Raw genomic sequence first — 13,740 nt, 5'->3', positions numbered from 1 at the left:
TCATTAGGAATAATTTAACCGCCTAAGGTATGAAATAAAAGTAATGCATGTAGTTTAACATGGCAATGATGTCTACTGCCACACGGATTTCTGTAGCCAGTAAGCACATCTCAGAGGAATATTTCTTCTGCTATCCTGCAAGCTGTTTAAAAGCTGTTGCCATTTGCAAGTATTTATATATGTGAGTAAGGAATTGTTCAATTGCACAGAAAATGTTTCAATAAATTAAGTTTTGAGGCTGATTTGAACAATAATCTGTGGCATTCAATTTTTTGTTTTTCTACATTTTAAACAATTTCACTTTAAGCTAGTTTGTGATACATCATGGTTATGAATTGGAACTTACACAATACAAAAACAATGTATGTACTGAGGTTCTGTCATAAGATTTTTGCTTTGGAACATGATCCCCTTCCTCAATATGTTTAAAGATTGCTGATCTAAGCTCTTGTCCCTCTTCATTTCTCATACACAGTTATGATAACTTAGTAGGATTTGAACTTGCAACTTAAAAATACAATTCAAATAAGCATGAGCTGCTGTTGTGAATCCCATAGGGTGATTCCACCTCCCAGGGTTTCTTACAGAAGTACCAATGTTTTGCCTTTACGGGTGACTTTGATGTCTGCTATGTACTTCTTTCCTGCTACTTCAAAATCTTACATATTTATGGGTATCTATATGTGTGTATTATATAGAATTGTATATAATGTATATTTTTAGGTATGTGTGATGGCACCATTATATATGTATTTATATATCATGTGTGTCTATATACATACACATGCATGTGATATATACTTTTGTGGTTCATGTATTTGAAGAAAATGGACTAGCAGCATAATATTATTTGGAATATGAAAACTTCACTGCTTTCAGGGTCAAATATTCCAATTTGAATCCCTAAATTACACATTTTTTTTTTTTTGGAGCGGGATCAAACTTTTGCACTTGTGAAGTAGGTGGTCCAAATGACATAATTTATACAACAATAATACCATCAAGCAATGTAGAGGGTCAACATCTTCTCCCACAATCAAGTTTAAAGATGGTATGAATAAAAGGTATTATGTGTTTTTATGTGAAAATCACAGAAGCTTGAGGTTTTACCTTTAAGGAGGAAAAGTAAGAAGAATAAAAGATGGAAGAAAACCTGATTGGCATCACTGACTGTGTCAGAATTTTCATCACAACGACACTTGTTATATAATTAGTCACCACATTTGGTTGACCCACAGCCAAAGCAGAGATTTCCCTTCCTCCTGCCTTGTCAGGTCCATGATTTCTATTTCCTCCTTGAGACATTCATGCAGTTGGCTCTCATCAAAGCCAAACTTATTCTGCACTCAGATCTCTTAGATAAATACCAATTTTGCCCTTTGATAGTAGGTAAATACTTTCTATTCTCATAGAAACAAAATTTGCAAACTCCACATTTTAAGTCCAAGGACTGGCTCATACCTTAATGTCGACTTTTGTTGTCTTTGATTTGAAAATCCAAGTTATTGATTCTCATTTGGGTAACTGATCAGGGAAGAGTTGCTCTCACTTGGAGGCAGCCACAGGATGGTTCTTAGATTAGTTATTGACACTTTTCATAGTATATTTTGAAAGTATTCCTTGCTGTTCCTCATGTTCACATATAAGTACAAATTTGAAAAATTCTGTAATATCCCATTATTATGACTGTCACCTCTCCAGTTTTGTCAAATAAGCAAACGAGAACTTTGATGGTGATGAACAGCAATATTTTTTTGGCAGGGAAAACTTTTACCTGAGGAAATGAGTCAGGCTTCAAAGAGTATTCTCTTGATAGTCATCATCCATGAAGTTGGCATTGGAGCATTTTTTGAAATGTCCAACTGTTGCAACATTTTAATTGTATGTATTTATTCATTTTTCATCCTGTCTCTATGTGTCTTAATTTATGTAGTTATTTCTAAGAACGCTATTTAAGTGTGGCTGGAATTTGGTGGTTCGGAAAATGTCATTTTCACCCTCAATAAGCCATGAAGCAGAAGATATTTGTTTTTAGGTTATGCTATCTCATCAAAAGAAAATTTTTTTTGTGTGTACTCCATTCCACTGTAGGTACTACACATGCATCATTACCACCATCTCTGCTCATTTACTGACCAGATCACTGTGCCATTACCTTTGGAAGAGCCCTTGCTAGTCTATTCTGAAACCTCTCCTGCTGCCTGAGGCAAGGACCCTTTCTACTGGGGTTAATGAGATACCCAAACTCCCTTAGTTTTATAATTAGTGAAACTTACCTCGACTTCATGCGAGAGAAGTCTTGCAAAAAACAGAGGTAACACTCAAACACAACAAATACATTTAATTAGGTTTAAAATGGTATTTCTTAAATTTAATTGACAAGATGTCTACTTTTCTACTGAAACCCGAATACATTCTAATTTTCTGAAAAGCATAGTGTAGAAGACATTAGCATAGCCTTACGTAGTGCATCGAGGCAGTATTTATGTAAGAATTAATCCAAGGCCCTAAGATGAAGAGAGAAAATGCTATGGTTTTTTCTGCTGTAGAGTGGCTGAATTTTACATTTATAATGGAGTAAATGGTAGAGGTAAAATTGACCTTCAATAACCAGAAACGTACTACTTTTCTAATTCAGGGTGGCTAGGTTGGAATAGACTAGCCTCAACATAACCTTTGATATACACTTACTTTCATGATGCACCAATGATTTAAAATTTTAGTTGCTTCCTTTCAAAATGTTGTCTTCCTGAGGAGCAGCACAAACAAAGGAGACGCTGTATTGCTGTGTGAATTGATTTATACTGTATTGTTTCCCGGCAGCATGAATAAATTTAAATAATTGAAAAATTTAGAATTTATTTTAATTTAGTTAGGACTGAAGACATTTCCCAGTGTGTTGGAATGTGAGGGCAATAATCTCAGCAGGCATTCTGTAACACTGTCACATTCTTATGAATTGAAAAGAAAGCTGACTCCATGAACTTATTAAATAAAATGGACTACTGGGTGCTCTGTGATTCTGAAATGAGAAGAATTCGGTGAATTATGAGAATGCAAACATAAACAAGTTAAGAAAAAGCATTTAAGAATCAAAGTCTGCTCCCATTCAATAATTTGTGTATTACCATAACTCTTAACTCTTGAAAATAAATAAAAATAAACGATATGTTCCCAGTACAGAGTAAGTACTCAATCAATATGACCTTCATCATCATCACCACCATTATCAGGTTAGTAATAAGAGATGGGACTTAGCTGGGGATTTAGCTCAGTGGTTCTGCCGCCTGCCTGGCGAGCACAAGGTCCCGAGTTCAATCTCTGGTACAGATGGAACTTCAATGGTCATTAAAGAAGCACTGAATTTATAACTCTTTGACCTAAACGTTAAAGCTGTAGTATTCCAGAGCTGTGGCTATCACACAGCACAGCACACATTAAGGAAGGAGACGCCACTGATGGCTCACGTGATCTCAGATCCTTCTGCCGTGCTACCTGGGTGCAATCTGTCCATGAATAAAACTCGTTCTCTCTGGGTAAAAGAGTTACTCAAAACACCTGGGGAGTGCACCTTGCCAATTACGTATGATGTAGATGTCACAGTTTCACCCCATCCCTGCATGTGGGATTTCTTCAAGTCAGTGAACTTCACTTGACTTCAATTTCCTAGCAATCAGTATTGACACAAAGCAGTCTCACCGTGTAATGGCTGTTTGTTATGAAAGTCAATCAAGGGAGCAGGATGTAGAACGTACTTCCTGCGTGACAAGTGATTCTGACAGGAGGATATTTCAGTGTTTAACAATCCATCTCTGCCTCAGCCAGGAAATGGATTTCCCTGCTGAAGGCATCGCTGAAATATTGAATGAAAAACTCTGCGAGGGAAAAATGACTTATCCCCGTAGTAAAGAACAGAGAAATACCAGACCAGACACCTGTGAAGTGAATGAAATCTGCCCTCCATTGCTTTGTCTTGTATAAATGTTCCCCTTTGAAACTGTTTTAGAAATAAGAATGAAATTGTTTCTAGATTATTCTAGAATACCTGAGCCTAACTTTTTTGAAATAAGTCTCATGAAAAGAAATGGGAAAACAGCATTCTAGTATCAGTATATGAGCCATAAGAGGACAATTCAAATATAAAAAAAGTTGTGTGGAAGAGTTAAATATCTTTTTTCTAGCAAAAAAAAAAAGGCTCTTGAATTCAGAAATGGACACTAAAAGAAACAAGGTAAAGTGTTCACTTTATATTTTTATAATAAAGCAAGATAATAAAACCAGAACTATTTTTGCTATGTCCAATATTTTGTCATTTGTATTATTACTTATGATATGAATGCTTAAAACAAATTATTTTCTGGGCTCTAATAAATTCTTCTGCCATGTGTTTAATATTTACTAGAGATTACTCTGAATAAATGAATCTCACTGAAATCTCAAATCAGGATAAAAATGACCTGCTTAGGGAAATTACCTTTGGGGAAGTGTAACGGGCAACTTGGTTTATAAATGTTGGAAAGACTTGAGGTTTAGATTTTTTTTTTCACTGAGTAAAATAGCTTTTTATAAATATTCTTGAACATTCTTATGCAGCTGCTGGTAGAACTATTCCTCTTCTATTGAAATAGGAACATATAGCAATGGTACGCTCATTTATTAAACTCCATTTCACACATTCTTTTCCACATTTTCCCATATCATCACTAAATCACACAAATTTTTTTTTCTTTGCTTAAATGTCCCATCTTGTCCTTGCGGAAGATTTATCAAACAAGGAGGCAGGGCCAGTGATTTAGCTCAGTGTTTCCACTGCCTGCCTAGCAAGCACTAGGATCTGAGTTCAATCCCCAGTACCAAAAAATAAACAAACAAAACACAAGGAGGCAACCATGAATATAAGCTTAAAGGCTACTCCAGAGTAAGATTTTATAGCATACTAAAGAAAGCTTTGGATTAAGTTAAGATCTGTATGCCTTGAACTGAATTAAGTGGGCCTTTTGAAAAACTATGATAACTTTTGCAACTGCTCCTCTGATTTTGACCTGATCTGTTAATCTCCCTAATCTCTTTTCCTCTCTGATAGCAACAGTTTGATCCCAGTTTTCTCTTCATTTTGAGCATGAACCAAAGCAAGGCTCTCGGGGATGAAAGAGCAATTCATGATGCTTAGTACCTTGTTCTAACAAAGCCTGGAAAAACTCCTTCCTGTCTGGCTCCCTGGTTAAATACCTACTGGGTGCCAGGGCACCTGCTGACATCTTGCTCTAGTTCACGTTACAACATCCAAACAGGCTGCAGGCTTCTGCTCATTCTTAACATCCTGCTCCAGGTTATTTGTTCAGACTGTTTTCTCAGTGCTCGTAATAGGACACACACAGATGCAACTGATGGCTTATTGAATCCTTTGCTGGTACTATGCAGTTCCCTCTGTGCTCCCAAAAAGTATTTTGTGCACAATTTGATACCAAATTAAACTTGTCCTTTAGGGTGTAAAAGCCCCAGAGATTCTGAGATGGGAGAGTGAAGTGAAACTGAGTACCTCGACTTCTATGTCATATAAGGTATTAGGAGAAGTTAAGCTAAGGCCCTCACTATTCTGGTCCCGCAGAAGTAGTGATAGAAAATGCCATTTCTCTACCCACATTTCTCCATTGCTGTCTCCCTTGGGCCTCCCTGAGCTCCTCTGAAGGGGACAGACACACAGGAAATACCAGCTGCCAGACGGGCTGTGTGTGGACTCCAGGCCATGAGTGTTCTGAATAAGACATGTTGTGAGCATTGCTCTTGGCTCAAAGAAGCAGCCAGGGGTGGAGAAAGACTCTTCCTCTTGCTAGGAAGTTAGTGTTCTGGCACCACCTTCCCTGACTAATGAGACTCTTCTAGCTGACTCCAATTGCAAACAAAGAAAAGTGGAAAAGTAGTATCCACGAACCCCTATATACCATGACCCAAATTTACCAACAAACACATGGCTAATGTATGATTTACCACGCCCCCCGGCTCTCTCATCATTTGAACAAGTTACAGACATCATGACTTCCCCCGGAAACACTTCAGCATGGATCACCTAGGAACAAGCATATTCTCCTATATAAAACATATATTATGAAAGAAAAACATATGCTGTCTTACATTTTCCAAAGACTTGATCATACAATATTAAGATTAAATATATTCTATTTTTAAATTTCCCCAACTGCTCAACATTTTTTTCAAATCAGGATCCATTCAGACTTAAGGATCCCTGATGTATCTTCTCTGTCACTTACCTTTCCTGACACCGAATCTTAGCATGTTATCAGGTAAAACCACCCATGCTCTGGATGCCAATGGCTCCCTGGGTATTAAATTAGCTATATCTCCATGGACAGATGTAATATTGCCGACTTCCCTACATCATTTTAGGAAGCACATGCTGCCATCCTGGCATAACTGAGGAGGTGCTAACTTTGATCACTTGGTTAAGGCCGTGTCTGCCACATCTTTTTGTTGTAAAGCAGCCTTTATTCCTTTGGAATTCATAAATGTGTGGGGTGATACTCTGCAAATATGCAAATATTATTTTCTAGCAACAATGTTTTCAAAAATTTTTACCATTCATTGATTTTTATCAGGTAATTACTGAATTTAGATGGTGATTTTCCAATTTTGTCATTCCTATATTCACAAGCTGATACTTTTTGTAAAACAGAAGAAAAAAAATATATATATATATACCTTCCTGTTTTAGAATTGCATTATAGATGCAGGAATCTTTCTTAATTCAATAAATTATAACATTGAATATATATTCTATGAGACTATATAAAATGATTTCATCTATTAAATTATTAATTCTGAAATCCACACTTGGATTCATTTTGTATTTTTTTTAAATCATTGTTCTCAGCCAACACAGAACCCCTGAAATATTTATTCCACTCTTGTATTGTTTCAAGGTTTTCAAAATAGACGTGAAAAGAAATAAGGTCTTTTTGTTGGAACCCAATATACTGATCAGATGGCCAGTTGGTTGTGGGAATTTTCACTTACAGAGAAATCAGAACTAAGCATAGCATTTGGCAATTTAGACACAGCAGCCCTCTGCATTTTGGGGAAAACAAAAGTATTCCATATTGAGAAGCTGAGTTCTTTGAAAAGATAAAAATAAGAAATTGATTAGCTAAAATGAAGACAGAAAAAAATTCAAAGAACCAGCCAACACACTAATAAAAGGAACCCAGAAGCAATCAAAATACATAATTTGACTTGTATTGGCTTATGAGAGTGCTGATGGTGAACAGTGCATTTTTAATAAGAAAACCAGATGTGACTTATATTTTATCCAATTCCTCTATTCCTTCTTGGCCTGCTGCAATAGAACAGTTGCAAAACCAAACTGCTCTGCTAAGATGGCCGTTGTCTTCTACACAGTTTTAAGTGGCGATTAAAGGTGTAAAAAGTGAAAAAGGCTTGCTTTTCTGAATCACAGAATTTAGAAGACTTCACAGAAATGTGACTCTACTTTTAGAATCTCTAACTCATTTCCAAAAGACCTGTTCTAGTTTACAAAGATGACAGAAGTTCAAAACTAATGATCTTAGTCATTACGTTTGTTGTCCTCAATGTTCACTTCCCAGGAATTGTTCAAGTGTTGTCTTGATGAGGAGTAGTATAAAAACCAAAGGTGTAAAATTTGCTTTTCAAAAGAGAGAGATGGACATGGAGATGGAGATGAGGGAGGGCGAAGGAGGAGAGAGAAGGGGAGAGAGGAGGAACGATGAATAATGGGGAAGCAGGGAGGAAGGGAGAAAGGAGTTTGAAATTGAAATAAAAGTTAAAATGAAGTTCAAAAAAATTTTGTTTTCGTACCTGAGATTGAACTCGGGACCTTGCACTTACGATGCAGGCATTTAGCATGCAGCTAAATCCCCAGCCCGAAGTTCAAAAATCTTAAATCCATTTGAAGTTTAAATGACAAGGACCTGATTGGATCGGGTTCAAGTGCTTGCAGGCAGAATGAAGGAGAGGCCTACATTCAAAGATAGAATTAGATTTTTTAGGGGAAAGTTATTGATTCCACCTTGGGGAAATCGTGTAAATCATTTATGAAATGTGTAGAGAAAAAAGTGTCAAAATCACAAGAGAGTTTCTATGTGTGTCAAAGGCATGCAGAAATATGAGCTCTACAGTAGGAAATGACTACAATCTGGAGAACACAACTAATATAAAAGGCAATAAAAGAGAAAAATAGGTAACAATTCTAAATCACTAAAAACTGAAGAATAATTAGAATCAATATCAATAAAAAATTTACTAGTGCCATACCATGTACCAACGTTTTACATAGTTGTTTCATTTATTCTGTACAAAACTGTTCCACAAAATAGATGTTGTTCTAAGAAAATTAGAAACCCGAGGTTCATGGACTGCTTTAGTTGCCCAATGTTCTCATTGAGGACTATGAGGCTCATTGGAAATACTGCCTTCGCTGAGGAACGTTCCCACGGGCGTGCTGGAGCTGGGTGCCTGACTCCAGTGCACTCGCTCATCCAAACCCAGCGGCATCCACCACCCCGACAGGCTGTGAGGATGGCTGATTAGTGAGTTCAACGTAGGGAGGAGCTAAGAAGAAAGGAACGTCACAGCGCTCACAGACCGGCACTGCACAGTCACTAGTGTGCTTCGATGGCATTCTGACAGAATACAGGCCAAAGTGAGGAACCACAGCAAGATCCTGGCAAACGACTTCATATAGGTGTATCTTCCAAGTCCATCTTCTGTAACTTACAAACGGGTAAAAGGATGTAGCCCACTGCAATTCAAATGTAATTTATATGCATTGTGTATTATCAGCTCCTTTTTGAAAGAAGCTTTGGCATTGCACATTCTGATTGCTAGCTTTCTTCCTAGGCTATAACTGCAGCGCCCTTGTTTAAACAAATGCCAATGAATGCCATGCATTCAGGGAAATGTTTGCAGTGAATTAGGCTTTAGGATTGTTCTTTGCGTTGGTCCCATTCCAGGAAGTAACTGACTCATGTTGTGATGGAACCACCCTAAAAGGATAAATCAGGGTGACCCACTTGGAGTCTTTTAAAACAATGGCTACATCTGCATTTCTCAAAAGGAAAACAACTTGGAACATCTCAAATCAGAACCATGCCCAGAAACAAAAATATCCACCTCACAAGAGGGTCAGGCCAGGGAAGGCATTTCCATACCTTGTCACACAGAGCTGATCATGCTGGGTTTTCAGTGGTACTTCCAACAAAGCCCTGTCATTCGGTACCTTGTCAAGATAAATCTCCCTGCTGTCTCACCGGTTCGATTAAGAAGCCTCTACTGTTTTGTAATAGCACCTTCCTCTGAATTTGTGTGCTCTCCTTTCTACAGAATAAATGATGCTCCCACACTACGCTTCTGTGGGACTGGCCGATCTAATTGCAAACAGTGATCGTAAGAAAATCAGGCTGGCATCAGGACTGGCCTTCCTGTGCTACTGAGGAGACATCTTCAGATGAATCCCAGGCAGTTCAGTATCTTTGCCCACCGGGGAAGTAAAATACCTAGGCTCACTAGCCCAGGGATTTCTGCTCTAGTTATGTCCCGTCCCTCTCATCCCAGATTTTGTAAAGATTTAACTTTCCTTCTCTCTCCTTTTAGTTTTTGAAGACTTCCCGAGGTGTAACATCCAAATGTCAGTACACTTCCAGTCCCCAGGGCAGCGGAAGAGTCTGCATAGTCAGAGTTTTCTGTGCCCAAACAAGGCAGTCTGAATCTGAATGCTGCCTCATTTTGAGAGCAGGGCTGCCCAGTGGCCTCAGGAGGAGACCATGTGGTTAGAGGGCAGCACGGAAGCTGTTTGGACTTGGGAGCTCCTGGAAAAGGGTTGAGCTACTCCAGGGGATGGGCACACTGTTTGGCAGGCAAGTCCACTGACTAAGAGGCTGTCTGATGAAACAGCTGCACTGAAGTAAGAAGGAAAATAGCAGCTACCGAGGGCACCATCTCTACCAGGCCCTGTCCACATTAACTGTTTCACAGTTACCTCCTGCTGAACACGTGCCAGACACCATGTGTGAGACATATTTTTTACAGCAGACGTAGGTATGATTATTCGCATTTCTTTTCCATTGAGGGAAATGATAAGGAGGAGTAATTTACCCAAAACTACAGACCCAGTGACTTGGGAAAATGGTTTCCGATTCAGTTGTCTGAGTGCAAATATCCTCTGCAGTAAACTAAGTTACCACCTGATTGATTTTTCATGAACTTGCTGTGCTCAGAAAGGAAGAGGTGGACAGAGTTGGGCTCTGGAGACCAAAATGGCCAGAAGCAGCAGCCTGTGGAGAAACACAGAGGCCTTGGCATGGGCACCTTCTTTCAGATAATGAAGGCTCAGTGGCAGACTTGAAGCAGGCCTGGTTGGAGGCAGAGGGAAGGATGGGTCTGAGCATGATGGACTAAGAATCTGTGGGGAGCAGGCCCCGCAGCAGCAGAAGAGAGCTGGATTCAAAGTGGTGGTCAAGGTGGCTGGTTGGAGAGGAGAAAGAAATGAGTCTGAGGAAGTCAGACGGCATTCTGCTTAAACTGGGATGTCTTTCTGAGTGGGGAACAGAACATGTGGCTGAAACATTTACAAGCCCAAAAGAGAGACCAAAAATCTGACATCTCTTAGTTTGAGACTTTTCTCAGTGCTGTAGTTAGGGTCTTAAATAGCCCTCAAAGGCCTGTGTGTTCTTTAGCAGGTTCTCTGTGCTGGAACCACCGGAAGGTAGGACCTGGCTTGAGGCCCTCAGTCACTTGGGATGCACCCGGAGGGGGACTGTGGAACCCCTGTTCCTTCTTCCTTTTTCTTTTGCTTCCTGACTTTGAAGGGTGGTGCTCTGCTCTGCCTCCCCCTCTGGCCTCTCCACTCCCAAAGTAATGGGCACCTGAGCTTGGACGGGACCCTCTGCACAGAACCCAAAACAACCTTTTCTCTTTATTCCTCATTCAAGGTATTTGGTTATAGTGACAGAAAGCAGACTGACACACTAAGGATGATGGCACTTCCATTTGAAGAGAGGGACGTCTTATTGTTCAGTAAATAAGAAGCCCAAAAGCTATTTTTTCATAGCTATGGGAATATTTTTGGAATAAAGCCCAGTATTTTTAGCTGGTCAATAAGGACAGAGTATTTACTAACCTGTGTTTCTACCTTGAAGTAAATGAGAATGACTTGGATAACTAAAGCTTTCAGTAAAGTGAGCTTGGGCTTTGTTTAGAGTTTGCCATTCTTTAGACAGCCTGAACTTCACTTTTCTCCTTTCTCTGTTTACCATTACTAAGCCACAATACAGATTTAGAAATTTTTCTGAATTAATTTATTAGTTAATGTTATAAAAACTGCATATGAAATGCTTTAGAATCAATTATCATAATATCGGGTATGTTGAATTAGAAATCTGTGATCTTGGTTAAAACTTGTGATGTACACTAATCATTTCAAATTAAGAATTAATAGCCTAAAAAGGGAATAAATTCCCAACAAATGCACAAGTAACTCTTTTCTAAAGTATTTACTGATTTAAAAATACTTACCGAATAATTGCTATACACCCAACCAAGCAGAAGGAACTGGAATATCAACGTGAAGAAACATATACAAAAACCAAATAAGTAAAACCTATGGGTAATAACGTTACAAAGGAAAGCGGGGTAAGGGGTAGAAGTTGGCCAGCACTATCTCAGTTGGTGTGAGAACAACAGCTCCTTTAGGGAATTTCCTGAATGAATTCCGGACTTGAGCCTGTAGGCATCAGGGGAGATAAATTCCCAGGGGGGTGAATGAGAAGCACCAAGATCCTGGGGCAAGTGTGAGTGCGTGTGTGTGTGTGTGTGTGTGTGTGTGCCTGATTTGTAGGGAATGGAGTGGGGAAGAGAAGACTGGCAAAAAACGAAGGCAGAGGTCACTCAGGCGCTGATGAAGGAGGGGATCTAGACATGGCGGGCAGATTTATGAGCTAGGGAGTGGCTGGGTCAGAAGAATCTCTCTGGCTGCTCCACGAGCCACAGATTTCAGTGACACAAGAATCGGTGTGCTTATCTGGAGAAGCTTACAAATGGTATGGGGAAGGCTGGCAGTAATAGAATGGCAAAAGTTATCAAATTAGTGACAAGTCATGAGAATGGAGCTGATACAAGTCTTTTCCTACCACAACTTCTGGTCAAAGGAGAACAAAATGCAAAGAAGAGAACGATGGTAGATTACCTAGAGGTGGAGAGTTATTTTAATCGGTAGTTATCCTCTTCTTTGACGAGAACTTGTAATGAAAATGAAATCAGTTTTGACTCTTCCGTGAGGCTGACATTGCACTGATTATATCTAGGGTAAATGCATTATGTTTAGTTTTCAGTACCAGCTAATAGTAATTCCAGATTACATTAATTGAGTGTTTACACGCACCATGCTGATGGCTTTCCAGATTGCATCCACTCTTTTGCAATAACCGAAGAGGTAGCTGCTATTATCTCTACTACCTCCTGCTCCAGTGGAGGAGCTGAGGACCAGTGTGGTTACATAATTGACTGAGGTCACTCAGCTAGAGAAGGACACACCTGGGAATTAGAGCTGGCCGTACCTGATGTTGAGCCCGGCACTTCACCAAGCTGTTGTGTGCATAAACACATTAACACTCACGACAACAACAGTCAGAGAAACCCTAAACTGATCAGGGATTACAGGGGGAATTCTTAACTGGCATATACCTTGCTGTTGTCCGCTTTACAGCCTCTAAACACAGGCATCCTGGGCGATCCTCATTTTTCTCTTTAGATTTTAAATTTGGGGATGCTGGTTTTCCACTGAAAGGAACTTGAGCCATCAGATGGGAAGAATACTGAATTTCTTCACTAGGCTTTTGCAGCTTTCTGTGGACTTGATTTTTCTCCCTTCGTAACAGCAATGGCGCAGAAAATGATGAGTCAATATCTAGACCTCTTGCTATCTATGCATTTCGAACCATACTGTTGGTGACAGAAAGCAAAGCAAAAATAAATAAACGTGTACAAGTAGGTAAAAAAGAAGAAACTTGCATAGCTGCAACAGAAAGATGATGAATAAGAATGAACTCAATCTTTGCCTCAAATCTTCTACAATTTGAGTTTTCTCTTTGACTTTTTCGAATGCTCTTTGAGGGAAATATCGTAGACAGAGTTTAATTTGATATGAAGGGATCGGAAGAGCTGTCCCGATATTCTGTTACAATAATTAAAACACAAAGACAAAAACCAAACACTTTGGAGACGGGGATGTCTAATTTTCTTGGCATATTTTTTTGTTGTTGTTGTTGTTTTGTTTTTAAGACAGGGTCTTGCTATGCAGTTCAACATGGCTGTGAACTCACTATGTAACCCAGGCTGGCCTCCAACTTGACAAGCCTCCCAGTGCTGGGATTCCATGCATGCACCACCACACCTGGCTCTAAGGATAATATGTTGGCAAGGTATAAGTTACCAAGGTAAGGGCATGAGGTGAGAAAGAACTTCATGAGAGCTGTGTTCCCTCCCTGCCGGCTGGAAATCTGGACTCTCTCCCAACCCTCCCATAGCCACAGCTCCCTAGGAGCCCAGGGAACTCTGCTCATCCCCCATGTCCCTATATCATTGATTTCCTTACTGTGCACTTCCCTTGTACTTTCATGTCCTGGACTCTTCACTCTTGTTTTTCTTTTTTTTTTTTTTTTAAACTAACCAAACTCCTATTCAACCTGCAAG

At 39.4% G+C, this 13,740-nt stretch overlaps 1 long non-coding RNA gene across 1 annotated transcript; it reads right to left on the bottom strand.

The window, feature by feature from the left end:
* Nucleotides 1–2,904: 2,904 nt before the first annotated feature.
* On the bottom strand, nt 2,905–12,977 carry LOC104859044. Its single transcript, XR_779272.2, has 3 exons — nt 12,733–12,977; nt 12,236–12,349; nt 2,905–3,022 (listed from the first exon to the last, which is right to left on the bottom strand). It is a non-coding gene; the product is annotated as an uncharacterized LOC104859044 (long non-coding RNA).
* Between the last annotated feature and the right edge of the window lie 763 nt (nt 12,978–13,740).

Source organism: Fukomys damarensis, unplaced genomic scaffold (genome assembly GCF_012274545.1).
Source record: "Fukomys damarensis isolate Sample0158 unplaced genomic scaffold, DMR_v1.0_HiC HiC_scaffold_5, whole genome shotgun sequence".
NCBI lineage: Eukaryota > Metazoa > Chordata > Mammalia > Rodentia > Bathyergidae > Fukomys > Fukomys damarensis.
This window is presented reverse-complemented; position numbering and strand designations above follow the sequence as displayed.